Source organism: Pteronotus mesoamericanus, unplaced genomic scaffold (assembly GCF_021234165.1).
Source record: "Pteronotus mesoamericanus isolate MK-2021 breed Mesoamerican mustached bat unplaced genomic scaffold, CSHL_Meso_final contig_78, whole genome shotgun sequence".
Lineage (NCBI taxonomy): Eukaryota > Metazoa > Chordata > Mammalia > Chiroptera > Mormoopidae > Pteronotus > Pteronotus mesoamericanus.
The window spans coordinates 28,687,781-28,702,921 of NW_026555258.1; the positions used below are offsets into that span (position 1 = coordinate 28,687,781).

The 15,141-nt window shown below is 53.4% G+C and overlaps 1 protein-coding gene across 1 annotated transcript in view; it reads right to left on the reverse strand.

Moving 5' to 3' along the window:
• TMOD1 (tropomodulin 1) overlaps positions 1-14,614 on the reverse strand; it is a 76,389-nt gene extending 61,775 nt beyond the window's left edge. Inside the window, exon 1 of the mRNA XM_054584633.1 lies at positions 14,459-14,614. The gene's annotated coding sequence lies outside the window, so the exon portion shown is untranslated. The remainder of the gene's footprint in view (positions 1-14,458) is intronic.
• Between the last annotated feature and the right edge of the window lie 527 nt (positions 14,615-15,141).

The following is a 15,141-nucleotide window of genomic DNA, read 5'->3' on the forward strand; positions in this document are numbered from 1 at the left end:
ATTCCATAATAAAACTGAGGGTATGTGATTTAATGAACCGGAATTGATTGCATTGGCATGACCATTAAATATGAGTAACAGGTGATTATAAATGGCTTATGAGTACCTGAGAACTATTTCATCCTTCAAGTAGTCTAAATCCTTTTCTGTACAATCCTCCACCCTTCACCCCACCCCCTAATGGAAAACACGAATGCTGGAAACTCTGCCAGAACTGTTCTTAAAGGTGGCGGGGGGGGTGGTATCGATGTTTAACAGAGCCTCTGCTTCCTGCAGGCCCTTCACCTACAACATCTCATTCAATCCTTACAAAAGCAGCCAACGGTAATGTTAACCATGTGTTAAGCTGTGTGTTAAGCAATTTATGAAGAGTTCCTAATGTAATCTCTGAGGTGGGTATTAGCTGTTATCTCCATTTTGCGGACGGGGACACTGAGTTTAGAGAGGCTGAAAGATTCACAGAAATCACAATACCAAGCAGTGGCAGAACCACCATTGGACCCCAGGTCAGCAGGCTCTCCGAGCCCGCATGGCTCTAGCCACTGGGTTCCGACATCTTTTGCATAGAATCCCCTAAATCCTGGCCAGGAGGTGATCGCTTCATCCAGACCCTTCATTTCACCCCTGAGGGAGCTGGCTTGGTGGGAGACATGATTGGCCAGCAGGGAGTTGGGGGGTAGGGAGGGAGCAGTGTCCAGGAAGACCGGTGTCCAGATCCGCCCTGTCCCAGGCTGCCTTCCTTTGCAAGAGGAGCTACTGCTCGTTTCCCATGGCATAGATGAGACATAACACCTATGTTTGGATCCTGTTTCTGCTACTTTCCATAACCATGATGTTTTAACACCTGTGAACTCATTTGATGCTGACGTCACGCCCTGGAAGTCAAGTCTTTTAACTAAAGCCATTTTATCAATGAGGAAACTGAGGGATGGCCTAGGACTTGACTCAGGACCCCTGTCATTGGACCCCAGGTGCTCCCCACTACACCACACTGCCTCTGGCCTAAACTGGGACACGCACGAGGCCTTAGCGCCCTTCTATCCTTCAGCTTGGCTGGAGATGTCTGATAACACGACAAGCCCCGCTCACACGTCACCTCCTCTGTGCAGCCTTAGTGTGGCCTCACTAAGCCAAGCTCACCCTGGCCACAGCACTGGGTCCGCACCTGTCCACTTGGCTTGCACATCCATCTCCCTCGGCTTCTGCACGGCTTCACCCCACTCTCCTCAGGGCCCAACCCAGGGCTGCGGACGTAGCAGAAAGTTTTTTACTGAAATGAACCCAATTCCAGTTCTCTACGTGCCACTGTTGGTCCAGTCAGACAGCCTTAAGGAGATTCTAGGCCCTTCTCCACTTGGCAAGAAATGTCAGCTTGCTGTAGAAGCTGCTAGCCCCTCTGTGTTTGCGCCTGTTTCCACGTGACCTTCAACCTACAGGGCACAGAGCTGTCAGCCTCCTTTCTGCAGCTGACAACCAAAAAGTGAGGCAGCCCCTCCGGCATTCCTCGAATGCTGTGGGAAGCTGTATAGAATTGGGTCCTCTCCAAATTCACATTTAAAGTTCTAACCCTCAGCACAGCAGTAACCTGTTATCACACTGCAAGTAAGAATGTGACATTACCTGGAAATAGGGTCCTTGCTGATATAGTTAGTTAAGTGTAGATGAGGTCATGGTGCAGAAGGATGGGCCCCTGATCCAACATGACTGGTGTCCTTATGAAAAGAGGAAGTTTGGACAGACATGCATGCAGGAAGAATACCATGTGAAGATGACGAAGGCGGAGATCGGGGCGACACTTCCACAAGCCAAGGAACACCGAAGATTGCCGGCAAACCACCAGAGGCTGGGGGAGAGGCTCGGACACATCCTCAGCGCCCTTGGAAGGAACCAACCCCACTGATACCTTGAGCTTAAACTTCTAGCCTCTAGAACTTCGAGACAGTAGATTTCTGTTGTTGAAGCCGCTCCGTTTGTGGTACTTTGTTGTGGCAGCCCTGGCAAACTCATACAATCAGAATCACCTTCTTCATAGCGGTTTATGTTTTTAGACACCCCCCTATGCAAACAAATAAACAAAACTCAGGGCTTATCTGTGAAATGCCTGATGGGATTTTCCAGAGTAGAGAGAAACAAAAACTAGGAGAAGACGACCAACTAATCCGTCAAAAGGGTGAAATTAATTGTTAATTTAAAACAATTAAAGTAATTAAAAATAAACTAAAACTGAAGTTCGCTAAGCTACCAGGAAAAGCCTCCATTTCTGGAAGCAGAGACACATGTTATTAATGTAAGTTTTGGCACGTATGGGCACATTTGTAGAAGTCCAAGGATGTGACAGCTGGCTCGATAAGAAAGAACTTGCTTCCCAAATACAAAACACCCCGGTGCCATCTTTTGCTCTGAGAATGGCTCATGTGGCCTGATGTCGTCCTTTGACCGGACCCCAAGAATGCAATGTTCAGACCATAAATGGGGCCCCCTTGACTCATTTCTACTTACTTCCAAAGAAAGCACAAGTAGTGCACAATGTCCTGGTAGAGATGGAAAAAAACCTCCTAAAGGTTCTCAGAGAATAACCTAATTTGGCTTTTCCTAAATGGAGCCAGGAGAGGTCTCCATCCCAGGGCCAAGAGGAACCCTAATCAGGGGCTGAGAATCTTCCAGAACCCCCCAACTAGTGTCTCTTAGATGGGGTGCAAAACACGGTTTTTGGTGCTCCAACAGGTTTCAGGTTACACAGAGGTCCAAGGACTCGGCCGCAGGACTTTGTGGAACTGTCGGTGTTGCTGCCACACACTTGACATCTCCGGCAGGGGCAGGTTACAGGCAGGATCTCCCCACCCTTTCTACCAGGAAACCAGGTCTCTGAAAAACCGTTCCTGGAACTGGAATCTCAGGAAACAATGTTGGGTCACCCTGACCTCTGGGTCACAAGAGGAGGCCACTCAGACTCACCCAAGAAGGGACATGGGGACAGGACCTGCTAGAACAGGTTTGTGACCCCAGGAGCTTCCCCTGCGTGTTATCTTTGCCAGCTGACGCGTTTCCTAGATGATCTGCACTAAAACCCTTAGGACAAAAGTCACAGACAGACCCTGAAAGAGGGATGAACCTGGAAGAGGGGGAGGGGAGAAAGGAATCCTGATCAAAGCCAGCTGGGAGAAAAGGAGCTGGGAGGGGGCCGGGAGGGAGAAGCGGGTGGGAACTGCGGGGTCCGTGGAGAAGGGACAGGGCTGAGTGGCAGCCATCTCCACAGAGGCCACCCTGTGGGGTGCAATCATTAAATTGCCTGAGGATCAAGTCTCTCTCTTAACACACACAAGAAAGTTCACGATTCCCTTACACACTCAAAGGTGCTACTGAATTCAAAAATCCTATCTCAGAGAATTTAATTGTTTTTCTTTTATTGATTCCAGAGAGAGGGGTAGGGAGGGAGAACAAGAGGGAGACAAACATTGATCAGTTGCCTCTTGCACACACCCCAACTGGGGACCCAACCTGCAACCCAGGCACGTGCTCTGACTGGGAATTGAACCTGTGACCTTTTGGTTTGCAGGATGATGTCCAACCACCTGAACCACACCAGCCAGGGCCTATTTCAGGTCATTTAAGAAGTCCCTTTCTAACGTCCAGTGTCCTGTGAATATTATGGAATGATGAGGCATGGCATTAAACAAGCCGAGAGGGATAGAGAAGTCCTAAGGTAAACTTCAGAGCTGTCAGCTTCAAGCCACACTCATCCACTTGGCTCCCAGGGATGGTTTCTCTAAAGCAAGACTCTCCTCCTGAGGTCAGTGATGAGGGGGACCTGGAGGTGGGGGGACCTGGAGGCGGGGAAGAGAGACAGGGTGGGAGGGAGGTGAAAACTGTGTATTAGAGCCTGCGGCACACTTGGCCTTAAAATATGGCTTGGAAGAGATGGTATGTTATAGCTGTTAATAAAAGGCCTCTGTTCCCTAAGAAAGAGTTGTCATGGATGTTCACAGGCCTGAGACCCCTCAGCCTTCAACTGGAGTGAGCGTTGTGGCAGTAATCCCCACAGTACACTCGACGGGCTTTCCTGTCTGGGCTTCCATTACAGATGGGCCCATCTGTAAAATGGGCAGTAATGGACTGGGAAATTCTGCCTGTAACCTAGGCCTCTTGGAAGCTTCCAAGAACTGGATCACGTGAGCGGTCTTTAAACTGTGCCGAGGGAGATCTCAGGCTCTGAGAGAGCCCCTCTAGGACCCTTGTGGGGGGAGGGTTGAAAAGAAGAGGCTAAGGGAGGGGACTTGTCCCTGATTTTACCTCATTTGTTTGTTTGGGGTTTCATGGAAGAGTTTCCTCGAAGAATGAATTCAGATGCTAAAATAAAAAGTTGAAAATCACTGCACTGGGCTTTGTCATCTACATAATAGGAGGGTAACAATACTCACCCGCTAGGGTGTTGTGAGGATTAACTGGCAACAAACATAAAAGGTATAAAGCCTGGGGCTGGTGTGGTCAGCGCAGGCGCAACCAATGAGAGCCCTTATTATGAGGCTGCTGGAGTCAGCACCTGCCCCCAACCCTGCTCCCCCACACACGTCATCAGGCCGTCATTTCCCTCAGGCACACCTGTGTCTTACTTGTCTTCATGCCCCCGTGCCTGGTGAACGTGCTGGCAGGGAATGGCACATTTGGGTTTTGGTCTAATATCCCTGGAACTTTGGGCAAGCCCCTTTTCTTCTTGGGTCCTTTCTTTTCCCACCTTGGAAAATGGAAAGATGCGAACTGGTCTGGGAGACCCGGGAGCCCAAGCGGGGGAGGGGCCGGGAGGTGTGGGGGAGGAGGCTGCCTGGGCTCCCCGCAGGGCCTGCCTGCAGCAGCACAGCGCCTCCGGTGCCTGGTTTCGAAACTCGGTCCCAAGTAAGAGTCGGTGAGAAAAAATAAAGGGCAGCTCAATAAATTTAAAACATTTAAAAACGTAAGTGTTTCAAAGCTGCACCGTATATTACACTCAGCACATCTGGCCACCCTGTTTCTCAGTAGCCTTAAGCTGCTGCTGCTAAATATGAAGAAAAAAAAAAAAGGTTTTACAAGCTGTGCCAGGAAATAAAACTAGGCAGGTTGGGCAGTAAAAATTAATGGGTCGAGGGCTGAGGCCATCCATCAGGACGCTTCTTGGAGTACCAACTATGCCTTTAAATCTCTCACCAAGAGATGCTTGTTACTTCTGCTAATGGCATCTCCAGGGCCTGCCCCTGTGGCAACACTTGGGGAGGAGGTGCTGGAGTAGCTTCTTGATTTATGGAGCACGTTTCCCTGGGTCACAAGTTCAAATGAATATTTTCCAGTTATACCATCTTCTTATTTCAGCCACAGCGAACATCTTTATGCTGGGCAGAGAAAGGCTAATTTCCAGAGCTGACTCTTCACTCCCCATCTCTTCCTGTCTTTGTCCCTCCCTTTTGGAAGACACTTTGTCTAAAGGGTTGTGCCATGATCCCTCAGCACGGCAGTCTGCACCCCTCTCTTCATGACAGGTTCCCTGTTCCTTCTGAGGGAGCTGACTCCCCCCTGCCCTCTTTTAAGGGCACCTCTGAGCAGCAGCCACGCTTTATTATCCTCACTGTCCCCCCTGCAGACTGGACAGAGCAGGTGACTGATTCTAGTCAATGGCCTCTGAGGTGGCCTAGGACAAGAAAAAAGGATGAGCTGGATGAATGTGAGTTCCTTTATTTTTTGGCATTTGTATGAGTTTTGTGGGGCTGTCCTAACAAAGTACCACAAGCTAGGTGGCTTCAACAACAGAAATTAATGCCTTAGTTTTAGAAGTTACAAGTTCAAAATCTAAGTGCCGGCAGGCTTGGTTCCTTCTGGGAGCTCAAAGGGGGTGTCTGCTCCGTGCCCGCCTCTCGCTCTGGCGCTCCTCGGCTGCAGCTGGCCATCACCCAGGGCTGTACGTGTCTGTGTCCCAATGTCCCCTTTATATAAAGACACCAGTCGTATTTAAGGCCTGCCCTCATGACCGTATCTGAACTTGATCATCTGCAAAGACCCTATTCCCAAATAAGGTCACATGTATAAATTCATCTTTGAGGGGGATGCAACTCAACCCATAACAGCATTGAACTGGGACGCAGGGAGAGAATGGGGCAGGTGGCAGGGGAAGCTGGGGGTAAAGCGAGGCGCACGAACATGTGGGAGCTGCGACTCGGAGGTAGTCGTGTCTCCAGAAGCGCCCAGTCCCTGCTCCTCCCCCCCCGCCGGCCGGGATTGCTACGGCTCACGCTGGATCCCTGCGCGCCTCCTGTGCTCCCACAGTCCTTAGGAGGCGCGCCCATCCCGGCGCTCGGGTACCTTGAATGGGTCCCTGCTCCTTAGAGCCAAAAAAGAGCGAGATCTCAGAATCCCAGTTTCCCTCCTTCCTTTGTGCCTTCCTTCTCAGTCTCCTCGATGATGAATTCTTCTTGGCCCATCTGCTCCCCTGGGCTCTGACCTCTTCTGGCTTCTCACACGCCCCTGGGGGTTCTTATCTCCCCTGTGAGGTCTGCGGCCTGTGATAAGCGGATGACTTTCAGCTGGTCTCTCTCCAGCTCAGGCTCCCTGCTGGGCATGTCTCCTGGAGTCCCTCAGGCTGACTGAGCTCAACCCGGAGCTTGGCCCACCTCCTCGCCCTGCCACCTCCGTCTCTTCGCCTGGGCGGGTGATGACACCCCTGCCGCCCATCATTCACCCAGGCGAGACACCTGGGGTCGGCCTGCACTCTCCCCTCCCACAGCCCCCCGCCCCGCCCCCGGCTCCGGACATCCTCTCGCCCATCGATCCTATCTATCTCTATCTTTATCACTTCTGAATGTTAATAGTTTTTAAAAATTGTGGTAAAATATACATAATATAAAGTTTACCATTTTAGTCATGTTAAGCGTAAATTTCTGTAGCATGAGGCACATTCACACTATTGTGTAGCCATCCCCCCAACTCAAACTCTGTCCCCATGAAGCACTAACTCCCCACCCTCCTCTCCCCCTGGCCCCTGGCAACCTGTATTCTACTTTCTGCCTGCTTTCTGGCCTCACCTGAGTAGAATCATACATTACCTGTCCTTCTGTGACTAGAATTCTACCTCTTTCACACCCGTTGTATCTGTCCTTTCCCTCCATTTCATAGTGCTTGCTTTAAAAAAAATCTGTTATCACAGCAGCTCCCCAGTCTCCCTTCCTCCGTTCTCCTACCTCCCTGTCCACGTCAGCTCAGCCTCCAGACGATCACCGTGAAAATCAGTTCTGAAGCTGCTCCTGAGCCGAAAGCTACCTTCAATAGCCCCCACTAAGACAGACAGAGAGCAAACTGCCCAGCCTGGGGTTTGAAGCCATCCTGGACCGCCTACCCCGGAGCAGCCCTGAAACTTCAGTCCTCCGGGCTGTGCTCACGCCGTTCTTTCAGCCTGGGCTCCCCGCCCCCACACAGTCTGAAGTCGTACTAAGTCCTCAGAGTGTGGCCTCTCCACACAGCACCCCTCACCTCCTCACTGGTGACTGTGGCCTCTCTCCACGGTCTCCGGGCCAGGGCAGGGGGTGGCTGGGAGAGGTCAGGGTTGGGAAGTTGCGCTGGACATGTCCCTTCCCATAGACCACTGCCCCAGCGTCTGGAGACAGGCGGTCCTAGGGTTTGCAATCTCTGCACCAGGACAGTAGGTGCCTGGATCAGGGGTGAACAAGAGGCTTGCCCTGCAGAGTTGGCAGCAGGAGGCACCAGGGCAGAGAGCCCCAGGGGTAGCTGTGGTAGCTGGGCAGGGGTGTGGAGGGGAGGCTGGTGGGACCTGGGGTGTCAGAAGGTGAAACAGCTGGAGCCTCAGAACTCTTCCCCAGGAGGCAAAGAGGCAGCAGGTGGTGGGACCTCCCGTGAGCCAAGCCTCCACGCCCTGGTGCTACCCCATTGTCAATGATGCTTCATTGAAAAATCTAAACTCAGAGATAAAATTAAGAGTTTCAAGAAATGACCTGCAGGGAGCATGTAACCAAGCACAGAGCCCTTCTGAGAAAAGGGCGCTGGGCAACCACACAGCCTACAACCCGTTCGCAGCCTTCTTCCCAGGGCACACAGCCTGACGGCCCCAGGGCCAGGCCCAGCCTTGTCTCACCTGAGATACTTCTTTTCCTCCTTAGCATCTTCCAAACCATTGGAATCTCTGGTCCCCTTGTCTGTGGGAAGCTGGGGCCATTGTTGAAACAATGGCAGAGGGAACACTGGGATGGGAGTTCAAGGGGACCTGGTTACAAGTTCTGACTTTGGTTGAGGACTTGCTGTGTGACCTCAAGCAAGTTGCTATACCTCTCTGGATCTCACTTTCCACAACCTGATTCATTGAGTGAGTATTTATTAAGGACCCACTTTGTGCAGTGTGGGCTTCTGTGGGAGGAACAGATATTAATGAAAGAGTCCTCAGGAAGCTTACAGTTAAATTGGGAGGATAAGACTCACAGAGAAGTCCCTGGGGTGATGCCACATATGTCGTCTGTTCGTCTACTGCCCTCAGAGCGGGGACAAGCTGGGGCATTAGCTCCACTTTGCAGACGAGCCTCCTGCTGGGTCAGCCTGGTAACAGGTGCAAGCTTGGATGGGGTCCTGCAGAGCTGGGCTAACCGCCCCCCCCCAGCAGGCCTCAGGCAAGTCTCTTAACATCTCGTGGATTCATTTGCAAAGTGAGGGCACAACAGGTACCTCGGAAGGGGCGCTGTGAAGAGGAAGTGAGCTCAAGGATGACACGGTACAGGTTGCTGGCTTTTGTGCCCCTGCCTCAGACCCACTGAGGCACCAGCCCAACAAGCCAACCCCGCAAAGCATAGGATGGGCTGATCAGCCATGAGAAAGATCTAGGGGTTCTCAATGGACTGATCCCCCCCAACATAAGCCAATAGTGTAAGGCACCCGTCCCAGAAGTCATCATGCGATGTCAGCTGCCTCAGCACAAGCATGGTGGCCAAAGCAAGGGTGACACCGGTCTTGCTTGGCTTCCCACGGCCTTCCATCCTGTCTCCTCATGACACTATACTCAGAGAATTAGGGGCTAAGGAAACATTTTTCTTTTCCTGAAAACTGGTGTTCTTTTTTATCAAACACAAAACGTCCTCCAGCTCGTCTCATCTCCCTTTCTCCTTGGCTGTCACCACTCATCTCGGAGCTGCTGTGCGTGTCCACGCACAGTTGCCGCCTTCAGCCAGGTTGATGGCCCGATGCTCTGTCCTTGTTCCGTGCTGGGCATTCACAGCCTGGGCTTCTGAACAGCCCCCAGGGGGCCCACGCATCCACGGGGACGATGTGCAAACTGGTGGGTGTATGGGTATATCCCCTCTTCTGGAGCAAGCGGCCTTACTTCCCATCAGATTCTCTGAGTTTTCTGACCCTAGTTTTCCACTTTTCAGCCCTATCTTCTTCAAATTTCTGTTTTTCCCACTATGTTGCCGGTGGAGGTTTATTTTAAGCCATCTCACACCCTTCTAATGCTGTAAGTGGAATGCAGTATAAAACCCATAAACAAATGCACGCAATGGTGCCAGCCAGTCTGACTTTTTAAACCTTCCTGGGTTTGCATGGAGGCAGTGGCGGGCGTCCGGGTTCCCACGCCAGCACAGGCCAGGCACTCGTCCCTTGCCCCCAGAGCTATAGGCAGTGTGCACTGAGAACAATTGGACACAGGCACCTGTAGCTCCGGTGCTGTGGGGAGTCTCTACATTGGACAGGAAGTGGGCACTGGGCTTTAACGCCCTGTCTGGACCTAAATTTTTCCAGAACACAAAGACGGAAGGAAGGTAGAAGAAGGTGGAAATAACCCACTGCTGTGAGGCCTGACTCTTCCAGAGGCAGCCCCGAGCCATTTCTTGCACCGTGTCCTTTCAGGGGCCTGAGAGAGCACAGGTGAGGCAATGAGAGCTTTGCTTTAAAGGGTAATTACGCGTTCGCCATGTTCAGAAGGGAGAGAACAGCATCCCAGGCAGAAGGAATGGCAGGGACAAAGGCAGAGACAGGGGCATGAAGGTTTGTATGCTCGCACCATGACAAGAATTTGTGGGAATGCCAAGAGATGGTTTTGGAGAGGTGACTTGGGGCCAGATCTTAGATGGGCCTGGTGTTCAATGCTAAGGAATCTGGTAGGAAATAGGGAGTCCCTCAAGGGAGAGAGAACAGCGCAGCCATAGCCATGTCGCACCGAGATCTTTCAATAGCAGCACAGGGGAAAAGGCATGAGGCAGCAGACTTTCAAGAGGCTCTGAGGGTAGCTCAGTGGAGAGACAGCAAAGTAATGGATTAGGGTGGTCATTGTGGGGATAGGGACGAGTAGAAGAGATATTAAGGAAGGTAGAATGGCAGGACTTGTGACCAAATAAATGGGGTGGCCAAAGGAAGGAAGGCTGCTGGCTCGGTGCCTGTGTGAATGGTGTTGCTGCTGACCAAGCGGGGGACTCCAGAGGAGGACTGGGTGATGACGAGCCTGAGGCTTGGGCCTGCTGGCTGTGAAGTGCCCTTGGGAGGCTCTGTTGGCTTTGTCCAGCTGGCAGGGGTCACAGGAGGAGAGCAGTCCTACCTGGACCCATGACTTTGGGAGCTGTTAGTTTATAGAGCTGCTTGGAGCCATAGGCGTGAATGGGATAGTAGGGGGGTATGGGATGAAAAGAGAACAGGGTTAAGGGTGGCATCAACATTTAAGGGCAGGCAGGAGACATAAGTCCACGAAGGGAGGCCGAATGAGACCAAGAGGCATTTCTGCTTCCCCTGTCCCCTTGGGAGTGGAGAGTGAACACCGCCGTGGCCATGGCTCATCATCCACCAGAATCATCTCCAGGAATGGCCCTGGGGTCACCGCCCTAGGAGTCCCCGAGTGACTAGTGGCTCGGACTGAGGACCTTGAGAAGAAGTACTGAGACAGGGACACGTGAGCCAAGCTTGCCTCCCTCTCCTTCCCACTTTCCTCCTCATATACAGTAATGACCAGCCCTTTCACAAATCTGTTTTTCTCTGGTGGCGGGGGTGGCGGGGGCGGGGGCGGCGGCCACAAGAGGATGTAAAACAAAAGGAGGAGAAACGAAAGAAATGCTCATGTTAGTTGAGCTTTTAAGATCAGACAAGGACCCAGCACCTTCTAACATCGAAGAAAACTTTCCAGACATGTCCTAGGTTGACTTCAGTGAGCTCATTCTTTCATTATCATTAAGAGCAAAGAGAATCATGTCCTATCATGATTAACAAAGGAGGATTTTACAAAACAAAATAAAAAAGAGAAAATGGCTCAAGAGCCCCAGCGTTATGTTATCTGATTCATGTTTTTCCATAGAAACAGGTTTGTGGCTTTAAGCTGATAATGGCTCCTCGCAGCCAAATAATTGATCTACTTGGTGTTCTGGCTTTAAGCAAAAAGTGAACTGTCCTCTTTAGAAATGTTGGCAGCCTGGCTGGTCCATTAGTAAGACTGAAAAATCAAAACATTGACGGGAAAGGGCCATTACGGCTGAGCTCAGCAGGAGTCATCGATAAATGATGTCATTTCAGAAATAAGCAAGCCAAGGTCACGAGGCCCCAGGGCAGAGCCAAACTACCCTTCAAGGCCCATCATCAGCCTCCTTTGCAGATCCTGAAGTCGGCCAAGGAGACACGGAAATCTGAGCTAGGACCGGCCTCATTTTACCCTTCCTGTGCTCAGCTGATTCTAGAGGAATGCAGTCCTAGAGCCTGTGACATTCAGTGGGATATTAAGGAAGGTCCTCAGTCTTCCCACTTGCACCCCCTTAGATTCTCTTTTCACCCTCTTCCCCTCTCCTGGTCCTTCTCCTGGTCGCTCTCCTCACACACCTCATCCCAGAAACACCTGCCTCATCTCTGTGCCCTGTCTCCATATCCTAATACCTTCCCTCCCTCTTCCTTTCTCATCCAAAAAAGCTTTTAGTAAAGAGTCGTACACGCTCTCCACTTCTTCAGCTCCCATTAGCTTCTGCCTCTTCCCCTCACTCACACTCATAGCATCATTACAGGGCTGAGGGCTCTCCCTGCATCTTCACCCTTAATCTCCATAGCAACCCCCATGAAATGGGTGCTGTCATTGTTCCAATGTACAGAGGGGGAAACTGAGGCTGGGACGGACGGGGCAGGGGGCTCACTAGCCCCAGTAAGGCAGTAGCAGATTCCATTTTCCAACGTTCTGCAATGCCCTGGCCCATGTCACCCATGACTGTCTGCCAGTCCTGGTGGCCCCTCCACAGTCCTCGTCCCCTCTGTCTTCATGCAGCAACTGGCGCTGCCAGCCTCTCTCTACCCTGGCTCTTGGGAAGCTACTTCCTCTCACTCTTTCCCTCTTCTTCACAGAGTGGGGTTCCCCAGGTTTTATTCCTGGCCCTTCACTCTTCTCGTTGTAGAAAGTCTTCCAGGAAACTCCAAGCCCTTCTGATTCCAGGGCCGCTAGAGGCCATCTTGCCCGCCCCCTCTTTGCCCATGGTCGCTCTAAGTGGGTGGCAGAGGCGGAGCTGGAACCGGGTGTCCTAACCTCACGGCAAGTCCACTTGTCTTACTCAGAGCTGCCGCTGCCTACGCGCCCCCTGTTTGTGTGTTTTTGCTGAGCAGCGGGGAGTGGCCTTGCCCTGCAGGAGGGAGAAGGTGCGAGACCCTGATAAGGTGGGCGAGGCTATTTTCAGAGGACACTAGCTTTCCACTCAGGCTCGGGGAACTCCGAGGCAGACAGTCTGAGACAGGGGATTGAAAGACTGGCTCATTAAAGAGAATTAATTCACCGAAGTCACAGCGTTCCTTGCTTCCACTCTCTGCCTGTTTGTCGTGTGGCTGGAATTGATGAGAACCTTACTATTTGTCTCCGTGTCCCCTTAATGCTGTGAAGCTTTGATATGACATTAGAGAAAATATAGAAGAGAAAGTAAAGTAGAAACAAAAATGAAACTTCGGGATGAGGGTGCTATTGTCAGAGCAGAGGAAAATCCTGGACAGCAGCAGATCAGAGAAAAGGGGGCATTGGCGGGGTGCTCACTGATCCCTCACGCCTGCCTCAGCCTCAGGAGGGGCCAGGAAAGAAATGAGAGAAGCTGGTGCAGATTGCAGACCTCCTGGCGCTCCCAGCAGCCTGTGACCTTGAGCAGGGGGTTCTGAGGCCCTTCTGGAGAACAAAATGGCTGTCACCGCTGGGAGAATTCTAGATGGGGATTTTGGGGGTGCTTACGCCAGAGGCCCAAAACTTGAGCTAGGGTGTGGCTCTGTGTTTGAGGAGCAGAAAAGCTTGGGCCAGGCCGTCTCCAGAGTCTGAGAGGGCAAAGGTCGAGGCCAAGTGCAAGGTAGGTACTAGCCGGAGGGGCTGGATTAGTGGATTTCTCCGCACCGCTTGAAGGCTGCATCATAATTGCTGTATAGACGGATAAACTGAGGCCAGGGAGCTGGACAGGAGCCTCTAGCCCTGCCCAGTTCTTTGGGTCTAAAGCTGTTTGAGTCACAGGCTACTTTGCGAAAGTGATGCTGCTACCGGGCAGGATACCCGTAATTGCCGCGGGGCGTGCTTCCCGTGGGTGTACCGCCCAGGCTGTTCCAAGGGTCCTGGTAAGTCCCGGAATACCAGCCGAGTCAGAGGGACCGCCAAAGTCTCCGGTTTCTGCAGCCCCTCCGAATGCGCACGGCTGCGCCCCCGGTGTCCCAGGCCGGGAGCAGTGAACAGGTTGGAGGAGAGCCGGTGTCAAGAGCATGCCCTGCTGCTCTCAAGGCCCTGGCTCCCAGCTTCATCCCGGGAACCAAACCCCACTCCTCCATTCGGGGAAACTGAGTCTCAGAGAACCGAGGCGGCTTGCCAAGGCTGCCCTGTGAATTGGCAGCAACCAGGGAGCTTCTAGCTCCAGGCACCGTCCAGGTCCACCTCGGCGCAAAAGCTCTGTACTGTGGTGCCTTAAACCTCTCCATCTTCCGCAGTTGGGGAAACTTTTCCTGCCTCAAACAGGCGCAGCCCGAACCCCTATTCCACGCCTACCCAAGCGCGACGCCCCCACTCCCGCCGCCAAACTCTCGGAAGCTGGAGGGGCGGCCGCCTATCGGTGCCACCGCGGGCCGGGACCTGAACCCAGTGGAGCAGCCGGGGCGCGGAGCGCCGCCGAGCTGGAGCCCAGCAGGGGAGGCCCCCGGCCCCGGCCGCCGGCGCGGCTCTCCTCTCCCATTTACCGATGGGGCTGGCGCTGAGGTGCGGAGAGGAGGGTGCCCCGGCCAAAGCCACACGCGCCGAGAGAAGCCGAGCGACGCGGACCAGAGCGTCGCACTCCGGACCCCGACACCCGGGCTCCTCAGCCCGGCGGCAACCCGGGGCGGCAGCTATTTATAGAGGGAACCACGCTCAGTCCCTCTTGGCGGCGGCGGCGGCGACAGCTGAATATTTTGCCCAGATATGGCTGGCGCCCCAGCGCGGGGGCAGGGAGCCCCGCGAGCGCGAGGGGGACCCCTGGGCGGGTGGGGGGCTTACCGGGCCGTAGAGCCGCAGGGGCAGTCGCAGGCGCGGGCGCGGGCGCGGGCGCGGGCGGGCGAGCGTAGCCTGGGGCTGAACGAGCTCCCGTGCGGCCGCGGGCAGGCGGACGCTGTGGGCTCCGGGGGTGGAAGCCAGGGGCGGGCCCGGCTCCGCGCTGTCACCGCGCCCCGCCCCGCCCGCCGCCCTCTCCCTCCACTCGGGGGCGCCGGGGCTCAGCGCCGGCCCGGGAGCGACACCCGCGGTGGGCAGCGCGGGGCAGGAGCCGGCCCGCCCCGAAGCTTGGCTCTACAGACAAGGGGGTGCAGGTCGCTCCTGAGTCTCGGGTTCTCCACTTGCGCCAGGAGGAGTTAAAGCGATGGTAGAGTTACCTGGAAAAAGGTGGGCGGAACCTCATCCCTGAGGGCTTAGGAAGGTTCTTGGATGGTGCCAAGCCAGCCGAGAAGCTGCTGCTCCTTGACCTCCTTTGATTGAAGCAGGGACCCCTCCATCTAACCAGCAGCCCAGCGAGGTCTGGTGTAAGCCGAAGCTTTAGTAACGATGAGGGGCACTGTCTTTATACCGAGAGGATGGAGTGTCCAAAATAACGACGTAAAAGAACAAAGTAAGTCCCACTTTCTTGAAAGCCTAATGTGTTTTCCGGAACAAATCACTTAAACCCAAACAAACTTCAAGTGTTTTAA